The sequence below is a fragment of the Agelaius phoeniceus genome, chromosome 11 (assembly GCF_051311805.1).
Source record: "Agelaius phoeniceus isolate bAgePho1 chromosome 11, bAgePho1.hap1, whole genome shotgun sequence".
NCBI classification, from domain to species: Eukaryota; Metazoa; Chordata; class Aves; order Passeriformes; family Icteridae; genus Agelaius; species Agelaius phoeniceus.
The window spans coordinates 18573366-18596575 of record NC_135275.1 but is presented as its reverse complement, the minus strand read 5'-3'; the positions used below and the strand labels follow the sequence as shown (position 1 = coordinate 18596575).

Below are 23210 nucleotides of genomic sequence, written 5' to 3'. Positions count from 1 at the left end.
CATGGGTGAGACACAGCCAGGGAATGCTGTGCGTGGAGATGGAGATGAATGCAAAATACGTTCGAGAGTCAAGCTGTGTTTATTGCTCTGCTTTCAGAAAAGCACCAGGTAGTCTGGCACTGCAGTCTGTAGATGTGATAAATAGGAAGACCCTGTGTTTCTGGAGCTAATAACCATTATTTGATATAATTCAATTGCCATGAAAAAAAATTTTCGTTTTCCTAGGAGGCTATTATAAGCCTCTTAATTTTGGTCAAATGAATGAACAAAGACTTGTGTGATTTCTCCAAATGTTAGAGTGAATTTCTTTGCTACACAAGTGCTGTTTTAGCTGCAGTGATTTGTTTTGTGGCATATACAGAACTCGCTGTGCTGCTGTTCATTGCAAACGGCGAGCCTGGCTTATAGCACCGCTTGCCAGCACCTCCAGTTGATCCGACACCCCCCAAACAATAGCCCGGCTGCGATTCATTACTTTAGGCAGCTCATTTCCATATGGTAATTAGGAGCCCGTTTGTAACATACCAGCATGGGTATTCCTGAACTCATCTTATTGTTCTGCTTCCCATCGCGAGGATGACAAAGGCTCCTTACGAGCAGAGGTAGCCGCGTTTAGGCAAATCCAGCCCTTTAGCACTGCCCTGGAGAAATCACCATCCATCACCTCGGAGGACATGACACACGGCTTGTGTCGGTATTGTGGCTCGCGGCTGGGAGCACAACAAAGGCAGGGGAGGATCCCCGGCGGCTCAGGGGGAGCTTTCCCAGGGAACTGCCGCCGCTGACCACTCGTGTTCGCGGCCAGCGGGGCTGCTCCGTCCCTCCCCGTGCGGGCTCCTGCTGAAGTTGCGGACCGGGATGCTCTAAGTTGCTGCGTGCCCTGCGCTGCGGGGAGGCGGCTGCGGCGCTCCGAGGGGTGAGAGCGGGGGCACAGGGACCCCCGGCGGGCGGGGAGCGCTGCCCGGGGCGGAGCTGCCCCTGCCCTGCCCTGCTCGGGGGCAGCGGGGCCGGCGCTAAGCCCTGCCCCGCCGGGCGGGCGCTGCGGGTGGATGCGCGGGGAGCGGCGGCGGGGCCGGGCTGGGCTCGGCCGGGAGCCCCCGCCCGGGCTGCCCGCAGCGAGGAGCCCCCGCCAAGGTAAGGCCGGCAAGGGCGGTGCAGCAATAGCCATGCAGGAATAAATACCCATGTACCCCGTGCCATTGTTCTGCGGGCGGGATGCGGGTCCGGCGGGGGATGGATGCATTCATGCATGCATGGATGGATGGGGAGCGATGTCTCAGGGTCTCAGCATCCCCGCGCGGACCGCCCGGTTCAAGTTCGGGCTCTGCAGGAGCTCGGCACCGCCAGGAAAAGCCAAGCCGGAGTCTCTCGGGGAGGGTGAAATTCCCAATGGGATGCTGTGATGGGCTGAGAATCGCCGAGGGGAGCTGCCCTCGCTGGGGCGATGACCGGCACCGGGCTATGAGGGGAGAGCATCCCCAGCTCGTTCCGTGGGGCATCCCCAGCCTCTCTCACTGTGCCGGGCAGCGCAGACACAGCGGTCTGGGCATCTGCCCCTTCGCTGCTCTGGAGAAAGGAGTCGAGCAGCGCCGGGCTCAGCCCCGGCGCAGGGTCCGCCAGGGATGCGGGCAGGCGGTCGGACAGAAATCGCTGCCTGCGGGGCGAGGAAGCCTTTCCCCTGCCTTTGTTACACTTGTTTCCCTGCCCGGCTTGGCCTCGCGTTCTCCCTCTTGCCCAGAATAGCCCCTTTCCCAGTATTGTTCTCCGTGTGTTTCCTCTCGCCTCCTTCTTCCGCCCGCGGGTTCCCTGCAGACCTGATACCCTGACAGGCATCTCCCCTCTCCCCTATGGCATTTTTAAGTCCAGATCTATCTATATCTACCTATTTTGAGAAAATTCTCCTCTTTTTTTTTTCCCCCCCCTTGAGTGTTTAAATTTGACTTGCATTCCATGGTTTGAACTAAATTGAAATTAACTTCACTTAGGACCTGCTGCATAACAAGGATGAGATTTCTGGCTGCCTGGCACTTGATATCAGTTTCAATTACACTGAGCACTGTGTGCTCTCAGACTGGGCTTTCTAACCTGTCATTGCTATGATATAGAATAAGGTAATACTTTACCTTTGACCTCACTGCTGCCTTTTTTTTTAAACATAGATGGGATTAGGTGGGTCCTTGGCTAAATGAGCACAGCCCTGCTGAGTGCAGCTGAAAACTGTTAATGTTGAACACATCGCTCTTGGAAACAAGTTTGAGAGTGCCAGAGGGTGAGAAGCAGGGAGAGAGCAGGTTAGGAGCTTGTTAGAACAGTGTCTCCAACAGGGTCCAGCCCTCACCTCTGTGCTGTGCTGGTTTTCAGGCACAGATCCATATGAAAGTGTTTGTGTCTCTGCTGGAGCAGGGCAGAGCACAGCTGCTGCCAGGGGGGCTGTTGATTTTTCCTTTAGGGGATTGTGTTCTTTAAGCACTGCCTTTATTTAGAGTTTTGCCTAATGGGAAGCAAAGAGCAGCTGAGCTCATTCTTGTAACTTTTGCTGGATTCCCAATAGCTGCAGTGAAGCAGTCAAGGCTTTAATCAATTTTTACTTGGCTATAACTTGGGAAATCTTTGAGCAGCCTCAGGGGCACTGGCTGGAGAGCTGGGGAGGACTGCAGTGCTTTAGTTATGCCTGCCTCATACAGAGGCAGGAACATATGTTTAGAAAAATGTATGTATTTTCACTTGTGTTCTCTGCTTTTTAAAAATTACTTTCTTGGAGCTGCCCCTTTTCCTCCTTTTGAAGAGCTTATTTGCAGAAGTTACCAGTGCTTGCCTTGGAAAGATTTATCTTTCCTGTCACAGCATGGATTTCAAGGATTGGCCTGTTTTACAGGGAGATTGATCTTGCTGATTCCCTTGGACTTGCATGGGTGCAGCCACATCAGACTTGATCCTTTTAGTTTGATTCTGCTGTATTGAACATGTGAAAACCTTTGTTAAGTTTGCTCCTCAGCCCATTAGAAATATACATGTCATAGTCCAAAGAGGTTGTACAGAAACCTTTCAGTGCGTTAACAAGCCCTGGAATTCCATAATCATGAAAACATGACAGGAGTGAACAAATTACTGAGGCCTAAGATGCAGGTGACCATTTTTCTGTGGCTTCCTGTGGGAGTGCTGGGGTTGTGCTCTCTCAAGCTGGGTGTTTTCTGGGCAGTGAGATGAAATTGCTGTGGAGATCCCCAGAGTAAAGGTTGTAAATGCACCTCAGCTACAGAAACAGTGGCTCTTTCCTAGACTTTGTGCTACAACATAAAAAGCCAGAACTCCACACACCACCTGTGACTGGTTTTTCAATGTGTGTTACCTGGCTCAGTCTTGTGACAGTGTGGTGTGAGAGGACTCCTGTGAGTGTGACTTTGTCACCGCTCTGGGACTCTGCTGATGTGGCCATGGCTGGGCATTCTTGGTTCAGGCAGTTCTGCTCGTAGTTTCTGGTAATTAAAGCAACAGAAGGTAAAAAAGGAGGCCCACTGCAGGGCTCACATGATTCTGAAAGGGCTCTTGCATATTTTCTGTATCCTATTTTCTTCCTCCAATGCTTTTTAGCATTGAGTGAATGGCAGGGAGGAGGGAGGGAAGGACCTGGATCAATGGAGTATTCTGGGATCCAAGAACTCTGTTCGTGCCTGTTGCACCTTCCCAGGGAAGTAGTGGCCAATGTGTCAAATCCATTTGCAAGCAGTAGTGTAAATTAAAGCTGGGGGATAAGCAGGTTACAAGGTTAATGAGATGTCTGAACTTAATTGATTTTCCATACAAATTGGCTATAATGTCTTTTGTTTGCTTTTTTCCCCTCCCAGGATGCTGTGTTACAGCAGTTACATGAATAAGAAGAGTAGCAAAAAGGGAGGGAGGAGTCGTGGCTGTTTGGAAACCAAGGAAGCCTTGGTTGTGCTCCCCAGAGTGGGCTGATGTGTGATTTTGGGCACAGAAGGCAGCTCAGAATTAGCACCCTGCACTCCTGTGTCTCCTGGGACTGGGTACCATGGGCTTGGTGATCTCTGAGCCTTGCACAGCAGAGTGCCCTGGCTGTTGTGCAGAGCTGCTCAATCCCAGGGTTCAGAGAACACTTCTATTTACCTGTGGTGTTGCACAGGCCAACCTGGGAAAACCAGTAGGAGAGGAGTTATGATTTGTGTTAAATGATTTCTGAGCTATGATTTGTGTCAGAGGATTTCTGGGTGCTGAGGTTGTCAGGTGGCATCCCCAGGAGGGTGGCACCACTTTCTATAAGCCTGGCCTGGCTGTAATATCCAGAGGAACAAAGCTGAAGGGGCTGTTGACTTTATTCACCTGACTGAAAGTGCCTGACTTCATGAGATCATGCTCAGGCCACTAATTTTTGGATTTTTCTGTGTAGCTTTTAATTCCTCTTGGGAATATATTTGAGTTAGTGGCTGGAGCCAGTCCAGTTCCATGGGTGAGAGGGGCTGAGATCCTTCCTGCTCTCTTGGCTCCTGGACAGGGCTGGTGCTGCCCCTTCCAGTCTGTGCTGGTTTCAGGGACAGGTCCAGCTCAGGAGCAGCACCAGGCTCTGCCTGTCTGAGCTGTGTGGCACAGCCAGCCCAGAGGACACCAGGACAGGAGCCAGCTTTGGTCACCCCTTCAAAGAGTGCCAAGGAGAAGGAAAGGCATTGTGTGTTTTGTTGTGTGACAATAGCAGCTACAGCTCTTCTTGAGTTTGTTTGCTGTGAGAACCACGTGGTTAAATCACATTTCAGACCTTTCCTCTTGGATGATATACCAAAACATGAAGAATAAAATAGCAAATTCTCTAAGGGGCTAATACTGTGTTTTGACTCCTGTTGTGTTTATTTCAAACTGGATTATCACAGTGGAACAGTTTTAGTGCTTAACATGGAAAGTGATTGCAGAGTGACTGTGAAGAGTTGCCTGCAGACAACAGCTTTCATAAAACAGCTGTATTTTGATTTAAGGGTTTCTGAGCAGCTGAGGACAGCTGCAGAGCACACCCCACTGCAAGGGAGATAAAGGAAGATCAAGGTTTTTAGACCACCATATCATCACAAGGAGGATTCCTGATGAGAGGCTTGGGCTTGGCACCTTGACATTTGTAATCAGGCTTCAGATAAACCAGCACATGCCATATGCTGCAAGATTGGGCAATACTTAAAACTGAGAATGACTCAGTGAAGAGTCAGGGCAGGAAATAGGTCACTGGACATCCTTTACATCCTTATGTTGTGTATGTCACCAGTAGTGACAGTGTGTACAGTGCTTGGTTGTAGGAACAATTCCTTGGCCAGTTTGGAGCTGCGTATCTTATTTTTTGAACAGGCTGAGCAATTTGCCTCCAATGTAATGTTGAAAACCCAGGGGCAAAGCTGCTATTGTTTGGTTGCAGCCATTTCAGAGCATTAAGCTTTCCTCTTGCCCCAAGTCATAATGCATCAGTGCTTTCAGCAATGGTTAACAGTTCTGTGCTTAAATGATATAGGTTAGAGAAAGGAGGGGGTTTTGTTTTCTTTTGCTATTTAAAGCAACACAACAAACATTTAAACCACAATTCCTTCAGAATTCTAGTAATTTTTGAAAAACATAGAGTACACATTGGATACATGCAAACTGTAATTTTGGTCCTTTGTTTTCTGTGTAGACTATTTACAGGGCAGTGTCAGGAAAGGAAATTCTTTCATGTGATGGCCTCTTTGTTTAGAGCCTAAACTCTCAGTAGGTCAGCTGTATGTAGAGCTGACAAGAGCTCCAGATTTTCTGCAGTTGTCAAAACTTCAGTGCAGAAGAAGGGGGATGCTGAAGGGGTAGAAGAAAATACAGTTCTACAGGGGTTATCTGTCAGTTTAATAAATTATTATAAAAACTGTTGTCCCAGAGTGTTTGCCAAGACGCCCCAGAACTCAAATGTATGAAGGCCTGAACCAGCCAGGTCCTTCATTCCTCTGCCAGGACAGGATTGATCACTGCTACACTCCTCAAGTTTGAAGCTGAACTTTTTCAGACCCTTTAGGTATGTGTTGAGGTGGTGTGGTGGAGTTATTGAGCCAAAATAATAATTTCAGCTGCTGCTTGTTGGCCTTGGAGAATACAGGTGATCAATTATTGCAGTTATTGATCAGCATTGATCAGTCAGTGATCAGCAGTGGTCACAGCCTGGGCAGGCTCTGCTGTGTGGCCGTGCCTTCCCAGTGGGAGATGGGTGTGTAAAACCCTTTAATATATGTAAGAAATGTAGCCCTACAGTTTTTCTCATGCTAATGTCTGAGCTATCTTTAGTTCCTTTGAAAGAGAGTTCCATAGGCTGGTTAATCTCCCTCTATATAAATCTCTTTTCATACAATTAATCCTTTATTTTTTTCAGATCCCAGTGTAGGGGAGAGATGGTTTAGAAACAAATCCATTTACCTTGTGTTGCATTGGAAACAAACCCAGTGTACTTGAGAGTAGAAACAAAGCACATACACAGACACATTTTTTTGCATGGTCTTGGTTATTATTGCTGTGTAGTGTCAAAATAAAAGATCTCGTAGAACATTTCTGTCTGCAAAGAACTTCCCAGGAATGAGATTGCTTTCAAGGCTTTCAGTCTGAAAATTCCTATGGAAAAGCAAGCAACAAAAGAAGCAAAATTGACAAAATCTTCACCCTCATGAACTGAATGGGAATCTTAAAACCAGAATTTGGCCTGGAGTTTTAAAGAAGTACCTCACTGGAATACTATATTTAATGTGCTTTTAGAGATATGAAATTGCAGCTTTACTGAAATACCATTTGCCAGGTGTTCCAGCTTTATGAATAAATGATCTGGCTGATTTTTCCCCCTCTTTGAAGTGAAGGGTAAGATTAGGAAACAGATGCCTGGAATATTCAATTATTTTTAACTAGTATGTTAAAGAGATCAGCAGAAGTTGGACATCCTTTCCCTTCTTTCCCAGCCAGTCCTAGAAGCACTTGGAGAGGCATTGGAAGTGTTTGGGGACAGAGACCACTTTGTCTAGTTTAGAAAGAAGCCTGAAAGTAATAAAAATAGTCTGTGGATATTGTGAGGGAGTGTTTTCACTGTAGTCAGCCTGCCTTGGCCCTGAGAACACAACACAACACAGAGAGCACAAGAGCAGAGGTTGTTGCTTTGTAGTCAGAACCTGTGGAATAATTTTGGAATAATTTTGCTTTTCAGAACCTGTGGAACAGTCAGAACCTGTGGAATAATTTTGCCTGGTCATGCTCATTGCACTCTGTGCTTGGGTTCAGTGTAAGGATTACAGCTATAGTGGGAGGATGCTTTGGAACAGGAGGAAAACTCAGGCTGGAAAGGTGGAGAAGGGTTAGACAAACCAGGAGGAAGGGAGAGGAGAGCAGCTAGGTGTAGCATTCACATTCTCTGAAAAAATCCCTTTGCCCAGGATTTTTCTCCTGGGAAGCTGCGAAGCCTCAGAGAAAAGGAAAACAAGTCTTATCTCATTTGCTTCTCCTGTGTTTTGCTCCTTTGGATTGTGTTTAGAGATTGTTTACCCACAGGTGATTGTTTTACTGGTTTCTGCTGTGAATTGTTTTAACTCATTGGCCAATTGGGGCCAAGCTGTGTCAAGACTGGAAAAAGTCACCAGTTTTCATTATTATCTTTTTAGTATTCAGTAAGAATCTTTTCTGTATTCTTTAGTATAGTTTAGTATACTATTCTTTAATATAATATAGCATTATGAAGTAATAAATTAGCCTTCTGAGAACATGGAGTCAGGTACATCATTCCTGCCCTCATTGAGGCATTTCCCTGGAAATAAAATGGCTAGGCAGAGTCATTGGTATGGACTGGGCATGGCACAGGAGGAGGCTGAGACCACAGCACACTGAGGGGTTTTATGTGACAGAATTCCTCTGGAGGCATTGCAGTGCTAAATGTGTAGGTTATGGGAACACAGGTCCTGCATCCATCTTCACAGTCCTGCTTGGATGCTGTGGAAAGCAGATGTACACATCTGGTAGCTGCTGTGCAAGGGGCTGAGTCCAACCAGGGAAGAAAGCAGTTCTTGTAAAGGTAAAATGTCTGATATCTGAAAAGAGGAGGGGGGAAAGTAGGGGTGTGCATGTTTAAGATTAAACACTGACATGCTCTATCGTGGTGTTTGTTTCTGAAGGTGGTAATGATGGAAAAATGTGTCTGGAGCTTAGGAGGATCTCCAGGCTGTCTCTAGTGCATGGAGAGTGCTTCTTGCTTTCTTCTCACACTTTATCCTACTCTGTCTTAGTTTAGACTTCTGCTCCTCGTTTAGAAAACAAACTGGAACCCCCTCTGGACTGCAGATCCAGCAATTTAAGCATATTTAACTCCCCAGACACCAAGTTCCCTCTTGTGCATAATACCAAGGAAGTGTCTTTGTTTGCAGGAATGCTGCCTGACAGCAGGGCCTGGCTAAAAGCAAATTTTAAATGACCAAAATCTTAATAAACTCTCCCAGTAACATGACTACACCACACAGGATAGCTGCACATGGAGCAGAACTGAGAAGCGTGGGAACTGTTCAGGGATGTGCTGCAGTAGGAATCCTTCTAATGGGGACCATATTCCTCAATTTTATGGTAAAATAGACCAAGTGTTTCAAATTGCTTGTTTCTCCTCCACTGTCAAAAAAGCTTAGCAGAGAGCTCACAGAATCTAACATTTTAGCAGCTCAAACACAACTGGCATTGATTGTAAGCATCCTTGTTAGTGGGTTGGAGAGATGTGTATGTATTGTGTAGCTAATGCAGATTCTGAATGCCTGGACTTGGTTCATCCTCCTTGCTTCCAAAAAAGTTTTTTTTTTAAATCAAGGCAACAGAATTTCTTCTGACTTTGCTGTCTCAAACACCTTGAAAACCAGTTGCATCTTTTTCTGATTCAGTGGTCTGTACTGCTGTGTAGAAGAGAAAGTTTGGAGAAGTGACCTTTCCTAAACCCTTCTCCAGCCCCACCTGATTCTGCTTACATGGGAGGCAGAAATGGGAAGCTCCAAGGAGGTGTTTGCTTGGCAGCCTCGAGGCTGATGCATTATCTGGCACAGAGTTATGTGCTTATCTGTCAGTATTTCCCAGTGCTGACCATGGGAGCCTGCCTCTCTTGGCAGCAGCAGCAGAACTCCTTTGCTGTGCTTCTGCCTTCGTTGCACTCACAAGAAAATCACTGGGAGTATCTGCTGGAAATGAGAGAGGAGTCGTCTAATGAAGGGTTTCCAGGAATCAGAGGGTGAGATGAAGTTGAGATGTAATTATGTTGAGTTAGTTTGGGGCATTCAGGAGATGCCAGGGAGCTTGGCCAGCTGTTTCTGTAGGTAATGGCAGGAACCTGATAAACACACCAGAGTCAAGGCTTGTTCAGTTTGTCCCTTAGATGATCCCTGATTGTCACTGGGGAAGGAGAGGACACCATGGGCTCCATCGAGTCAGCCTGACAGTGCAGGGAGGGAGGAGAGGAGGGGTGTGGGCATGCTGGGGGTTACTGGAATGATACAGGAGCTTGCTTCTCCTGTGCAGCCCTTGCTCACCCTTAAGGGTTTTTGTGACCCCTGCTTTAGTGCCACACTCAGGAGTGTTGGTTTTGGATGTACTAGGAGTGGCCTTTAGGGATGGAGATCTCTTGATTGTCCACCCCTAGTCAAGGGAGGATGTGGGTCAGAGCCACGTGCTGGGTTTGGAAGGGAGGAGAAAGGTCTTTGCTGTGTGTGTATGAATCCATCTTTAACTCTGTCTTGGAGTACTTGGATGGTTTCTTGCTGTCTGGAGTTAACTTGGCTGCTGACTTGGTTCTTTCCACTTTAAACACAGGGGAGCTGGTGTTTAGACTAATTTTAACCTCCTCATTCTCAGCCTGAACCTCTTTTTTTAACCCAGTGTGAGCAGCTTTGATGCTTAATGACAGAAAGTTCTGTTAGCAGTGCATTAACATCTTGTCTTTCAGTAGTTACACCCTGTCAGAGCATCACATGCCTGTTGGGGCAAGCTACACCTCTTCTCCCTGCCTGAGGAATCCCTTTCCCTGCTCCAAACTCCTCCATAATACTCGAGTGGAGCCTGGGCTTTGCAGCAGCTGAGACACAAATGTTTATTCAGATATTTTTGAGTGTGTCATCTTTGCTCTCCTCTCCAGCAGGGCTGTGTGGGATGTCAGTGGCACCAGGAGTCAGACTCCAGCTTGCTGTAGCAGTTGTTGTCTCCAGCTCTGCTGTTGGAGCACAGAGTGGCAGGCTGTGCTGTGTGCCAGACTGTGTGTCTGCCACTTCCTCTGCACAAGCTCTGCTTGTTTGGTTTTGTTTTTGCATACTGGTCGTGCTCTGTAGTCCTGTCCTCCTAAAATAAATTGTGGTGGAAGGGGAAAAAAAAAAGAACACAACAAAAGCCAACGGAGTGAGAAGAGCCATGGGTGGGACTGAGCTGGGGAGGGCAGGCAGAGGAGGGAGCAAAGCAAGCAGTGTTCAGTGGGGAGCAGCAGGGTGGAAATGCTCCAGGGAATGAAGTGCCTGGCACTGCACCCTTAGGAACTCAGCCAGGGAGTCCAGGTGAGTGAGAGGCAACCCGAGATTCCAGTCTGGCCATTGTTGTGCTGAGAGGATGCAGTCCTGCTGCAGGCTTGGGGAGAAGAGAGGTGTTAGCTTTTATGGCTCTTTGTGTCAGCAAAGAAAGATGTGTCATTCCTTGCCCTTACTTGTGCAAAACCAGGAGGATGAGCTTGGGAGATGTGCTCTGTTCCCTCAGCTGTGGAAGCTGCAGGGGGAGATGTGGCTGCCCAGGGTGGGAGGCTGCAGCCTGGGACTGGGCTCCTGAGAGTTTACCAACACAACTCCTGCATGATGAGTCTACCAGAGATGTGCCTTATGAAGGCTGCAGGCTCAAACCTCTGCTTTCAGGTCCCAGAAGTTGCGTTTAATTTTCTTTTTAAATGTGTCGGTAATTTCTAAGTTGCAGTCCAGCCTTTTAAATCTTGGATGCTTGGAGTCCCTGATGAACTGAGGTGTGTTGGCCTAGCCAGGTGTGTTGTAACAGCTAATCTGAAACAACAGTGGGCATACTTTACTCAGTGGTGGAGCAGGTAAGTGCCTTCAGTGCACAGCAGGGAGGTGGGAGGAAGGTCAGAAACTACAGCCTGGCCCAGCTATGCTGTCCCCACATCTGCCCAGCTGCAGAGCAGTGGAGTGTGGCCCTCACACCCCCAGATTTTAGGTATGAGCTCCCCTTTACCCACATGGGTTTGTGTCCTCAGGCTGCAGAGTGGGGCTGTGCAGAATTACCAGGAGTCAAGAGGAAATGGCCAATAAGCTCTTTGCAAAAATGTAGATCCTGGTTCCATTCTCACAGGATTAGTCTCGAATTCAGGAGGAGGAGATGGAGTCCAAGGTGTGAGCTCCATTTAGAACCCCTGGTGGGTCTAACACAGCATCTGCTGGAGGTACCACTGCCTGTGCTGGGGGCATGTTCCTGCAGCAGCCTGTTCACCCTGCTGAAAGAAACAGTCAATTACACAATTAACTGGGGAGAATGGGGGGAAAATGGGATATTTGTTTCCTCTGAGCACCCTACAGGACAGCAGGGCATAGGATGTATTTTACACCCACATGTGCTTGTGCTGTGTTTGGTACTAAAGAGCTGTTGGTGCTGCTTCACCAGGGTGCCAAGATCATAAAATGGTTCAAGTTAGGTTAAAATGGATTTTCCTGGCTATTTATCACTTGTGCCTGTCACCTCCCTCTGCAAAACTTGTTGGGGGTCAAAGCACCACTCTGGGCACCATGTGAGAGCAGTGCTGAGCCTCAGGAGGTGCCAGGCTGGTGCTGCAGGGTTTGGGTTCCTGCAGGGTTTGTGTTCCAGGCTGGTGCTGCAGGGTTTGTGCTCCAGGTTGGTGCTGCAGGGTTTGTGCTCCTTCAGGGTTTGTGCTCCTCCAGGTTGGTGCTGCAGGGTTTGTGCTCCTTCAGGGTTTGTGCTCCAGGTTGGTGCTGCAGGGTTTGTGTTCCTGCAGGGTTTGTGCTCCAGGCTGGTGCTGCAGGGTTTGTGCTCCTGCAGGGTTTGTGCTCCAGGTTGGTGCTGCAGGGCTGTGCTCCTGCAGGGTTTGTGCTCCAGGTTGGTCCTGCAGGGTTTGTGCTCCAGGTTGGTGCTGCAGGGCTGTGTTCCTGCAGGGTTTGTGCTCCAGGTTGGTGCTGTGTGAGAGCTCTGGATGGAGGGAAGGGGGGGTCTCAGCCTGGCTTCATCTCCAGCTGTTCCACCCAGCACTTCCCAGTCCTGTGCCCTGGAGCCATCCAACCACGGGGCCTCTCCCAAACCTGGGGAGGGGGTTCAGGGCTGCTGCACCTCCCAGAGCAGCCAGGAGTGGAAATTCCTGTTGTAGAGAAAAAGATGTCTGATAACACTCCAGGTACTGCTCTGCCCAAAGCAGCTGATAATGCTGCTTTTGGAAAAGAATGAAAGGTTTGGGAGGAGGAGGAGGAGGTGGTGTGTGCTGAGGAAGTTGGTAGTAGATGAATGATAACACCTGTGTGTAGTCTGCTTTCCTCCTCTGGGGCTAGAACAGGTGGATTTGCTTTCAGCAGCAGTGCCCATCACCTCAGGCTGGAGAGACTTTCATGTCCCATTGGGTCTCTGACAGCACTGGCTCTTTTGTCTGGGCTCTGGAGCTCTCAGGGTCAGTCCTGATGCTGGTTATCATATTGCTTTAGAATCATTTACTCCCCAGGAAAAGAAGGGAAGGCCTTTGGAATTAGCTCATCTTCATTCTGGGGTGGTTTTTTTTAATCCTGAGAAATTCTGCAAGTTTCCAAGCTTTACCTTGGACTGTGGAATGTGAGAGGTGGTCCCCAAGGTTGTGACTTTAAATTCAGAGGTTAATTCTGCGTGGAAAATGAAAGATATTTGTGCATAGGGAGCAAAATCATGGAAAATGAAAAACAAAGCAAAATCTTTTTGAGGAGTTGAAAAGATCTGCTTGAAGTGTTCCCTTGGTTTTGTGGTCTCTTATGTGAGCAGGTTCTTGTAGCTTGTGTAGTAACTCAGAGTAAATCAGTCTAAGGGCTGCAGTTCTGAGTTGAGGGGCTCTTTACAGGCTGGGGCTGCAGATGAACATCAGAGAAGGAGGGGTTTGCACAGGGCAGGGCAGAAAACCCATGGCAGAAGTTGGATGGAGCCAGGCTGCAGGCAGGGAGAGCTCCTTGGTACGGGGTGAGGAGGAGTGGAAGCACAGAGCTGAGGAAGAAGGTCCAAGCCAGCTTTGGGGATGCTGTGGTGGGGAATTCATAGATAAAAATCCCTTCAAGGATGGCCTGAAGAGGGCATGGTTTTGGCTTGAAAAACCAGCAGGAGTACTCAGGGCAGAGCAGAGGCTTTGAGGCAGATTAATCTTGGCCCAGCCATACTGACAGGATCCAAGGGGGGACTTTTTTGTCATTTTAATGCAGTTCCTCAACATGAGCATCTCTGTCCTAATGACTGTCTTGGGCTGTAAGAAATATATCTGTATTGTTACAGTGTCCATGTGTCACTTTGCTTCTGGGCTATGGTGACTTCCTTTTTATTGAAACTGGGATTTTTTTTTTTTTTGTGCCTAAGCAGGATGTTGGGTAAGGCATGGTGGAAGGAAGGAAGGAAGGATTCCAAGGGGTTTATTGATGGTGCTTTGTGCCCTTCTCAAGGACAAAAGGTTTTGAAAGTTTTGTATTTGCCTTTTCACTGGGCAATTATTTCAAGCCAGCAATTTCTCTGCAGCTGTGACACCCATGTCCAAAGGGAGGATGGGGAAAGACAGGAAGAAAAATTTAATTAAATTCAAATTTACCACTGTCCAGTAAATTCTCAGGACTAATATAACACTAATATAACATTAGCAATGGCTTCATTATGACAAATCATTGCTTTTTTTCATGCAGGATACTTTTTTTACCTGTAAGAACCTTCTGGCATGGTTACAGCTCCCCTTTTGTCTAAATAATACAGTTTAGAGCAACCATTTACTGGGATAAATGTGTTCACTGGGGGAGATTAATGCTATTGATTAACAGAGCACAAAATCAGTTGTGTCTTTGGTTTTGGTGGAAACCAGCAGCAAGGCCATAGCTGTGCTTCCAGACATTAGAATCCAAACTGTTTGTGTCAGCTGGGCAGGAATGTGCTGGTATTTACCCCAGTTTTGAAGAAGACACTTAGCAGAGGAATGTGCTCTGCATGCTCACCATTCCTCTAGGAAACTCTGCATTTAAAGGAAACCTCAAGCAAATATTTGGAAGTCCAGGAGGGCTTCAGAGGAACAGCACATCCTCCAGATTTTAGGGAGGGCAACTCATCCCCACACATTCAGTTGTGCCTTGCAAGCTCTGTCCCAACTCATGCTGCTACCTAGGGTGGTTACAGTAATCCTCTTTATTTCATTTTAATGTCTGTGTGAGTACCTGATACTCAGAATGGGATTAGGAGAGGTGAATTGCTGCTGGAATTGGTAATAACAGAAAGCAAACCTGTCTGACAGCATCTGCCCTGTGATCTTCAGAGAGCAGGTAAAAGGATCCTTAATTAACTTTTTGGCAAGGGTGGGGTGGTGTTTTTGAGAGGAATTCATTTGAGAAAGTTACAGCATGAATTGTTGTTGCCCGAGTTAGAACAGCCTAATGAATTGCCATAAATTAGCTGCCAGCCTATAGGGAATGCTGTGTTTAAGGAAAAAAAAGGTGTGAGGACTGCTCTGGGCTGAAGAGGGGGAGCTGACTCAGAAATACTTGTTAAAGGTGAAACAAGAGTGTGGTGATTCTCAACTGTTGTCAAAACATTTCCAGAAGCTCCTTGCCCTGCTCCTGTTTGGCTTTTCTCCTCCTGTCTCCAGGATTCCCCTCCAGGCTGGTCAGAGGCTCTGGTGCAGGCAGGATGTGCCTGTCATGGTTGGACAGGTCCCAGGCCAGTTACTCCACAAATATTTTAAATTATTTGTGTCCTGGATTGCTGCACATCCCTTATTAGCAGCTAGTTGGGTGATAGAAAATGGGAAGCTGTTAGAAAGCAGTGGATAATTCCATAGTTTGGGACTGAATGCACATTGCTTCCCAAGGTAAAGCCTTGACAGATGGCTCTGTGGGTGCTGGAGAACCCCAATGGGGCTTTCCCTGTGTCAGGGCTGCTCTCCTGTCCCTGCTCCAGGGCTGCTGATGGATGTGTCCCCTCAGTGCTGCTCAGAGGGGTGAGCACACTGCCACCAGGGGATTTGTGGTGTATATTAATGCACATAATCCAGCAGCTTGCTGGAAACAGGACCGGGGTGGCTGGAGGGCAAGTGCGGAAGAGCCAAGATCCCTTGTTGGGAAGGATCTGGGTGGCTTTAGCTGTGGGACAGAACCAGGCAGAGCAGCTCCTTCCCAAGGAATTGCTGTCCCAAAGCAAGGTACTCCTCTTCCCAGCCAATAAAAACACAGGGGTTGTTTGAATGAGAGTAACAAGCACCTTTAGCTGGGTACAATTGCCTGGGAGGGTTAACAGCTTTGTGGTGTTTGTGATTTAGTGCCCCTGTGCTGCTGTTCACTACCATGAAATTCTTGTGTTAAATACCCTTTCAGCTTTGACCCTGTGAAGGTGATGAAAGCTTTATACAAAATGTAAAGTCTGGAGTGAAGCCTGTAGAAATTATCTGAATAAATTGGGTTGTTTAATACCCATCTCCTGGCAGCACCAGCTCCTTCATGAGCTGATTTTCAAAAGTTCTCTGTGTGTTGGGATGGTTTTTCCCAAGAAGTTTTTTCTCATCTTGGTTAGAAACTGGCTTGTATCCAGAAGTATCCAAGTGGCTTTGAGTCCTGGTAAAACTCCAGTTTATTCAGACCTTGCTCTGGAAAAGGCCAAATATTGTCATGGCTTTATGCTTTGGAGATGCAAGAATTTAATCAGCTGTGTGTTTGGCTTGCTGGAGGAACAATCTGAGTTGCTGAATTCAGGGAGGGGAAAAAAATAGCTGTAACATAAACCAAACAGTATTTCTAAAGGCATGATGTCTTGACTGAATGGTTTTAATCAGCATAATTTGAATACTCTGTCATTGCTTAGCAAACAAAGCCCAAGTTGGCTCACAGAGCTATAGAATAACTAAAGCAGGCAATATCCCTGCCAGGGCATTCTTATCTTCCACTTTGATTCCTGTCTGTGCACACAAGAAGGATGAAATTGGTGCATGCACAGGAGGTAAGGGGAGCTCTTCTGCATGAGCAGGGGGTGCTCGTTTGGGAAGCCTGCCCAGAAAGCAGCTGCCTGTCTGTGGAAGGGTTTGAGGCTCCACTTCTGGAAAACAGCCTTGGGTGCCTTCTCATTTTTGCTGTGCAGGTTATTTGGGTTTTATGTTGTGAACAGGGAGTGAGCAGTCTGGTTTAAAACAACAGTTGGGCAGAAAAGTGGATCTTAAAGATGCAAGCAAAGAAGAAAAAGTGCTGCCATCAAGCTGGCTGTGTATGAGATGCATGCAGTGCCCACAACTTCTGCCCCTTGTTCAGAAGGGTAAAATCCTGTTTCTGTGTCTGGGTGAAAGCCTGGCCTGCTCACATGGGCACTGCCAGGCAGTGCTGCCCCTGAGCTCACTCCTGCAGCTCTCCTGCTTGCTGAGGATTCCATGGGAGCTGGCAAATCCTGGAGGTGCTGCCAGGAGCTTGGGCACACGGCCTCCTCCATGGCTCTGAGCTGGCAGGCGAGCCTTGGCTTGCTTCTCCTGGGGCATCCCAGCACTGCTGAGGTGCTGGCAGCTCTTACCTGGCCTGGGGAGAAGGTGGCCATGGGAGGGGTGCAGCTCCCAGATCAGTGTGGTAGAACAGGAGGTTTGGGTGAATTGGTGCTGCATGAAATGAATGCAAATAGCAGAGGAGATGGAGGAGGAGGAGGAGGAATCCCCGTGGCTGTGGGGAGCTGACAGGCAGATACTTGTCCAGTGCTGCTCTGTAGCTGCAGACCTACTGATCTCAGCCCTCTCCTTCCAAAAGGGGTGGAAATGTAGGCCCTGAGCCAGGATTAAACCTGAACTTTCTAACAATATCTCTCGCTGCCTCACTTTAAAAGCAATTTCTCTTTTCTGCTGTTGGTGTGTCCCAGGTGAAGTGCACAGCTCACATGGGTGTGCAGGGATAACTGCACAGCTGCTCTCAGGGATTCCCATAAATCCAGCTCCTTTTGCAGGTGGTTGTGCTGGTGGCACAGCCTTGTGTGTAGGGAGACTGTCCTCTTCTGATGTCCCTGCACTTCTGAAAGCTGACCACTCAATTCCTGGTAGTGTTCAATGGGGTATTAATTCTCGAGGCTTTCCAGGCACATCGATGCTGTTGTGCAGGGATGTGTGCCAAGGTGTTCTCATTCAAGCTGTCTCTGAAATCTGACACTCTTTGGAGCTATCTGGCTTTCAGGGTTGCTCTGAACCAATGAACCTGGGCTGCTATTTAAATAAAAAGCTTGCTTCATCCAGAGATCTCTCTTAAAGAAAAAAAAAAAAAAATCCAAATCAGCACCAAAATAAGCCCAGAACAAGTAATGCTGCTGCTTTGGGGGAGGAGAAATATGACAGAGCAGTGTCTGTGCCTTTGCTAAATTATACAGGGAGTAGGAAAACTGCTGTTTGCTGTTGCTTCTCTGAGTTACAGCCACATTATCCTGGTGCTGCTGGGCATGGCGAGTGCAGCTCTGGGGATGCACATTCCTTAATGGCTCTGCTGTTCTGCAGTGATCCACTCTCTGGAAATCTTCCCATTTATTTCACTTGCTGCATGCAATCTTTGCTCTCAAGCCAACTTTCCCCTCCTTGTTTAAGGCTCTCTGTTTTGGAAACTGTCACAAGGTATTTCCAGATTAATCCTTCTCTCTTCTCCCCCTGCAGCCTCCTCATCCTCATCATGATGTGGTCTCTGGCTCTCTTTATGGCTGTTTTGCTTCCTACATTACTGAGACAAAGGAAAACCCACCTTCTGTAGGCTGGCCTCAGGCCAAGCCTGCCTAATTTAAATTTAGTGTGGGCACTTGCCAGGAAGGAATCCCAAGTCAGAGTGTTTGAATTACCATGGTGCTGGCACTGGCTGTAAAGGGAGGAGTGAGAAGACACACAAAATGAGTTGATATTTTCATGACTAGCTATGTATTTACAGGATGTGGAACTTTATAGCCATGCAGTGGGAACCAGCAGGGCTATGTAAGATATATTCTGCTGGCAGGCAAGAGCAGCAAGCACTGGTTTTCCCAAAAGGGTTTTGTTTTATGAGGATGTTTGTGGCACATGTTCTGCCCATGTCAGTGGATATGAAGAGCAGTGACATCTTGGCCCAGGAGCAGTGTCTGCATATTGCAGGACATGTCCAAAAAAACATTCCATAGCCTTTTCCTTCTTTTAGGACAGGGTAAGGAATAGAAGCAGCAGAGAAATGTTGCAGCTGGGTGTGTTGTTGAGTGGCTAGATGTGGATTTTGGGGCAGAAAGCTCATTACTGCTCTGATTTGTTGGTAATGGGGGTCCTTTGCCTGCACAGGTAGGTAGGTCACTAAGGCAAGAAATGAGTTATATGGTGGTGCTGTTGAAAATACAAATTGTATTTCTTGTTTTTATGGTGTCTTCTGATGTCTGTGGCACTCTGCCCTGGGGATTTAACATTTCAGGACAGTCCCTTTTTCCTGGGGGTGAGAGCCTGGCCCAGGTGGGTGAGCAGCTTGCCAGGCAGCAGGGGCTGGCCACTCCTGCTCCCACAGAGCTCCTGGGGACAGTGGGAACCCCCCTGCTTTGGGCAGTTTGTGGCACTCCCTTGCTGCTGCCCCTGCTCTCCAAGAGCTCCTTGTGCCAGTGCTGCTTTCCTGCCCCTGATTCCAAAGGGGTGGGGTTTTGTTTTCCCCTCCAAGGAGACCTCAGGAGCACTGGTTTGCCTGGGCCACCCCCTTAAACATCCCTTGTTCAAAAGATGCTGCCATGGGTGTTGCACCTCCCACCACAACAACAGCTCCACGCCTTGCCCCTCTAGTGAAAACAGTGGGGAACAAGTGCCACCAGGGTGACAGTGTGCCACCAAGGGCAGCAAGTGCCATCTCCTGCAGGATCCCTGCTCCTGGATCCCTGCTCCTGATCCCTGCAAGTGCCATTTCCTGCAGGATCCCTGCTCCTGATCCCTGCAAGTGCCATCTCCTGCAGGATCCCTGCAAGTGCCATCTCCTGCAGGATCCCTGCTCCTGATCCCTGCAAGTGCCATTTCCTGCAGGATCCCTGCTCCTGGGTCCCTGCAGGTGCCATCTCCTGCAAGATCCCTGCTCCTGGATCCCTGCAAGTGCCATCTCCTGCAGGATCCCTGCTCTGGATCCCTGCAAGTGCCATCTCCTGCAGGATCCCTGCTCCTGATCCCTGCATGGCTCAGAGGAGCACGGGGAGCGAGTGCTGCCTCTCTCTTTGTTCCTGGGTTATTGGACCTGTCTGACAGCAGGGCTGGGATTTGCTCTGCCAGGATTTCTTCTGTCTGTTTAATAGGTGCTTGTGGGCATCTAATAAGCAAGCCCAGAATGAATTGCATGGGAAGGTGAGGCTGCAAGCAGGAGGCACATGACACACAGGGGATTCGTGTCCCTGGGGATGTGTGTTCCTGAGTGCTGGGCTTGTTGATGGCACAACAGAGATGTAATTACAGGTCTGCTCTCTGTCACAGCTGTGTTGTCCTCTTGTACAGACCAGGCATAAATTTGGGGTTCCCAAGGGAAAAATCTGAGTAATTATATGTGTGTGTATTTTAATGTTACCCACGTAAACTAAAAGGAAGAATTTCCCACTTTTTGCTACCACGTGTCAAGCTTGTCTTTTCCCCCCTGCTCCTTTGCCAGTAGATATGGATTTTTAATATTTTAATTTAATCTATTCTTTCATCTGTACAATTTGATGTTCTGTATTTCTAAACTTTGAGGCTACCTTTTTCTGAGTCAAACCAGCAGGATTTCTACCTTTTGCTCTTTGAATCTGCATGTCTCATAAGTCAGCAAGTCATCTGATACCTTTTTTTCCCAAAAACATATTTTTAAAAAAAGGTCATGTAACAAAATTTCCTGCAATGAAGATGGTTTTAAATAGAAGCCCCACTTGGAGCTACTGAACCTCAAAGCATAATGCCCACCAAAGACTGTAAAATAAGGAGGTGGGGTGGGGTGTAAATCTCCATGTTTAATCACATAAAGCCAGAATCCCTTGAGTATCTCTAATGCTATGTGATGGATGAGAATTTCCCAAAATAGACATTTGAATTTTTTCCCTTTTGAAAGGACTTTGTCTCACCATGCAATTGCTGACAGTGATGCATGAAAGCAATACAGGGAGCAAGCTCTTCTGTTGGTTCTCTTCCTCCAGCAGAGGAATAGGATAAACACTGTGTTGAATTCATGTGCCATATTTCTCACTGGGACAAACATTTAAAACATTTGGGAGGAAGTGTTGGGCCTGACTGCAGTTACCTGGCTGTGCAGAGTACCTGGTTTGATTTCTGTCCCACTCAGGACAGAAAATGGAGATTGAGCTCAGAGCATCCCCTTCTCAAAGGCTGCTCACAGGAGCATTGTACTGCAGTTCTCTTTGTGTTACCCTAATTGTGGCATACAGTTAAAAACAAGAAATTAAACCTATAGTTAAATTTATTTCATGCTCTCTCTTTTTCCTGTGCCTTTATAAGTTTTGCAAAGCCTTTGAGCTGTGATGTTGGAAGTGTAGCAGCATCAGGTCAGGCATCCCTGGGGATGGGGGAATTGCTTTTGGTCACCCAGCAAAGAATGTGTTAAAAATATCAGAATAGGCAGGACAGCAGCCAAAGCAAAGTACCATGACTTGGTGCCTGCTGATGGCAAATAAACAGCTGGAACTCTGTGTCAAGTCCTATAGATTTTTAAACAATTCAACAAAGCCCTACTTCAGACAGCTCCTTGTCACAGTGTGTGCCCTGGATTCGTGTCCCTTGACTGTAAATGGTGTGGGAGTGCAAACTGAGGACTTTGGCCACCACAGTGTGAAAAATTAAAGTCATGGTCACTGACTGGAAAGTGGCCAGACAGGGGAGTGTGGGCCACAGAGCCTGGAGAACTTCAGATGGAGAGAACCAAAGTTGGCTGTCACCCATCAAACTTGGACAGTTCAGAATCCAGACCCTGATTCCATTGACATTAAAAGGGAGAAGAAGCTTTTGTTCCTCACAAAAAACAGAGAAAACTTCTTACTGTGGTGAGAGGAGCCTCGTGTGTGTAGGTGTTGTTTACATAATGCACCATATCAGGATATCTGCTAAATCCAAAGTGGCATCCTCAGCTGCAGACAGCCACCTTCTTTTCTGCTATAAATAATGAATCTATTTTTTGCTGCAAAAGTAGTCCCATTGGGGAAAACTGATCAAGGCCATTTGCAGGGTTTAGGAGCTTTTAATGTGTTTTCCAGCTGGGATGCTTTGTCTGCTGTGCTGGTCCTCAAGCTGAGCTGCTCTCAGTTGGTGTGACACAGCTTCAGTGCAGTGTGGTCACCCTGTGAAGTTTGTCAGGGCCTTGGTTTGTGTCACATCTTGGGCTAAGGACTGGAGACATCTGTGAGCAGTTTCCCACCCATTGCTTCCAGCATTCTGCAACACCCTCCCTTGGCCTGTGTCAGGTATGTTTTACTCTCTTAGACTTGAATGGATCATTATCTTGTTGTAGTTTGATCTGTGAGGATTCACTGATTGTTTGTAAAGCAGTCTGTGATCTATTACTGAGATGCAATCATGTTTTCTTATAGCTGTGAGAATGTAACTCATGTTGAGTTTAAAAGCAATAAGGCTTCTGTCAGGCAAGCTTTTCCTGACTCTGTTCTGAGGATAAATTACTTTTTAGGAGCATTCTGTTACACGGGGTCCTGTGGGTGGGAAGACTCACAACTCTGGTGCTGCATCAGTCTGAGAAATTAGAGGTGCAGCAATTTTCAACAGTTCTTGCAGGGAAGGTGTGGTGTTAGCTGGTATCTCTTGCTGAAGGGCAGTTTGAGCCCCTTTAGGTGTCATTTGAGTGTCAGGTTTCATGTGAAAGGGTAGCAGGGGTGTGGAGGAGGTTGGGGCTTAGCAGAGGTGCTTCACCCTGGCAGCAGGTAAAGGCTGCTTTCACACTTGGAGCATTTTACTGATACTGCTGGAGACAGCAAAGCATGGCTTCAGTGATCAGAAGCTCAGCTGGCAAATTCAGATGAAAGGGAACTGTTTCTGCTGTGTGTTGTGAACAACCTCAGCCAATAAATAGTGGGTTTGTGGTCACAGAATGGTTTGGGTTGGAAGGGACATTAAAGATCATCTGGTTCCAATGGACAGGGACCACTGCCACTGTCCCAGGCTGCTCCAAGCCTGATCCAGCCTGGCCTTGGGCACTGCCAGGGATCCAGGGGCAGCCACAGCTGCTCTGGGCACCCGTGCCAGGGCCTCAGCACCTTCACAGAGAAGAATTTCTTCTCAATATCCCGTCCAGCCCTGACTTGTGTAAGTCAGAAGCCATTCCCTCCTGTGCTGTGCAGAGCAGTGCCATGTGCTGTGCTTGTTCATGTTGGTGGGTGCCATCACTTCTACTGCTTTTCTCATTTTAATTTGCCCTCCCACTCCAGCTCTGGGCTTTAAATACTTGCAACTGGAATGGGATGGGCTCTGATTAAAATAAACATGATACAGCAGTTAAGCATGTGATTGTAGAATCTGTGCTCCCACCATTGGTAGGTGGGTTTAAACAAAAATGAGGGTGGGTAAAAGTGGAAACAATTTGTATTTTTAAAAAAAGTTCTCTTCAGGGCTGTAAATCAGTTTGTCAGGTTTCTAAGTGCTTTGATTCAAGCAAAAGTTTCCTTTTGGTGCCCTAAAATCAAAATGAAGCCAAAAATCACAGAACTGAATTAATTATCTTTGAGTTAAATCTTGCAAGTAATACTGTATAAACACTTCAGATCCAAGGGGGATTACAGGCAAACCCTGAGCTGATGGAACAGTTTAGGGATGTTCTGAATTGCAAACCAGGCATTTAGAAAGCATTTCTGGAGCTGCACCTCTGGGCTGGGAGAGCATGGAGGGCAGGATGAGGCAGCTTAGGGCAAACAGCTGAGGAGAAACTGGACTTGGCTGAGCCTGGAGAGCCTGAATGAGAGCAAAGGGAATGGCTGAATGTCTCTGTCAGGCTTTACCCCCTGTTCCTTCCCATCCATTGTCAGGTGCTGCCAGGGAT

At 47.6% G+C, this 23210-nt stretch overlaps 1 protein-coding gene across 2 annotated transcripts in view; it reads left to right on the top strand.

Moving 5' to 3' along the window:
• The first annotated feature begins 603 nt into the window (after positions 1-603).
• FRMD4B (FERM domain containing 4B) overlaps positions 604-23210 on the top strand; it is a 126407-nt gene continuing 103800 nt past the window's right edge. Inside the window, exon 1 of one of the 2 annotated variants that reach the window (XM_077184612.1) lies at positions 604-916. The gene's annotated coding sequence lies outside the window, so the exon portion shown is untranslated. Of the gene's footprint in view, positions 917-1045; positions 1135-23210 lie in introns of those variants that run through there. The other variant, XM_077184613.1, reaches the window with a different exon arrangement.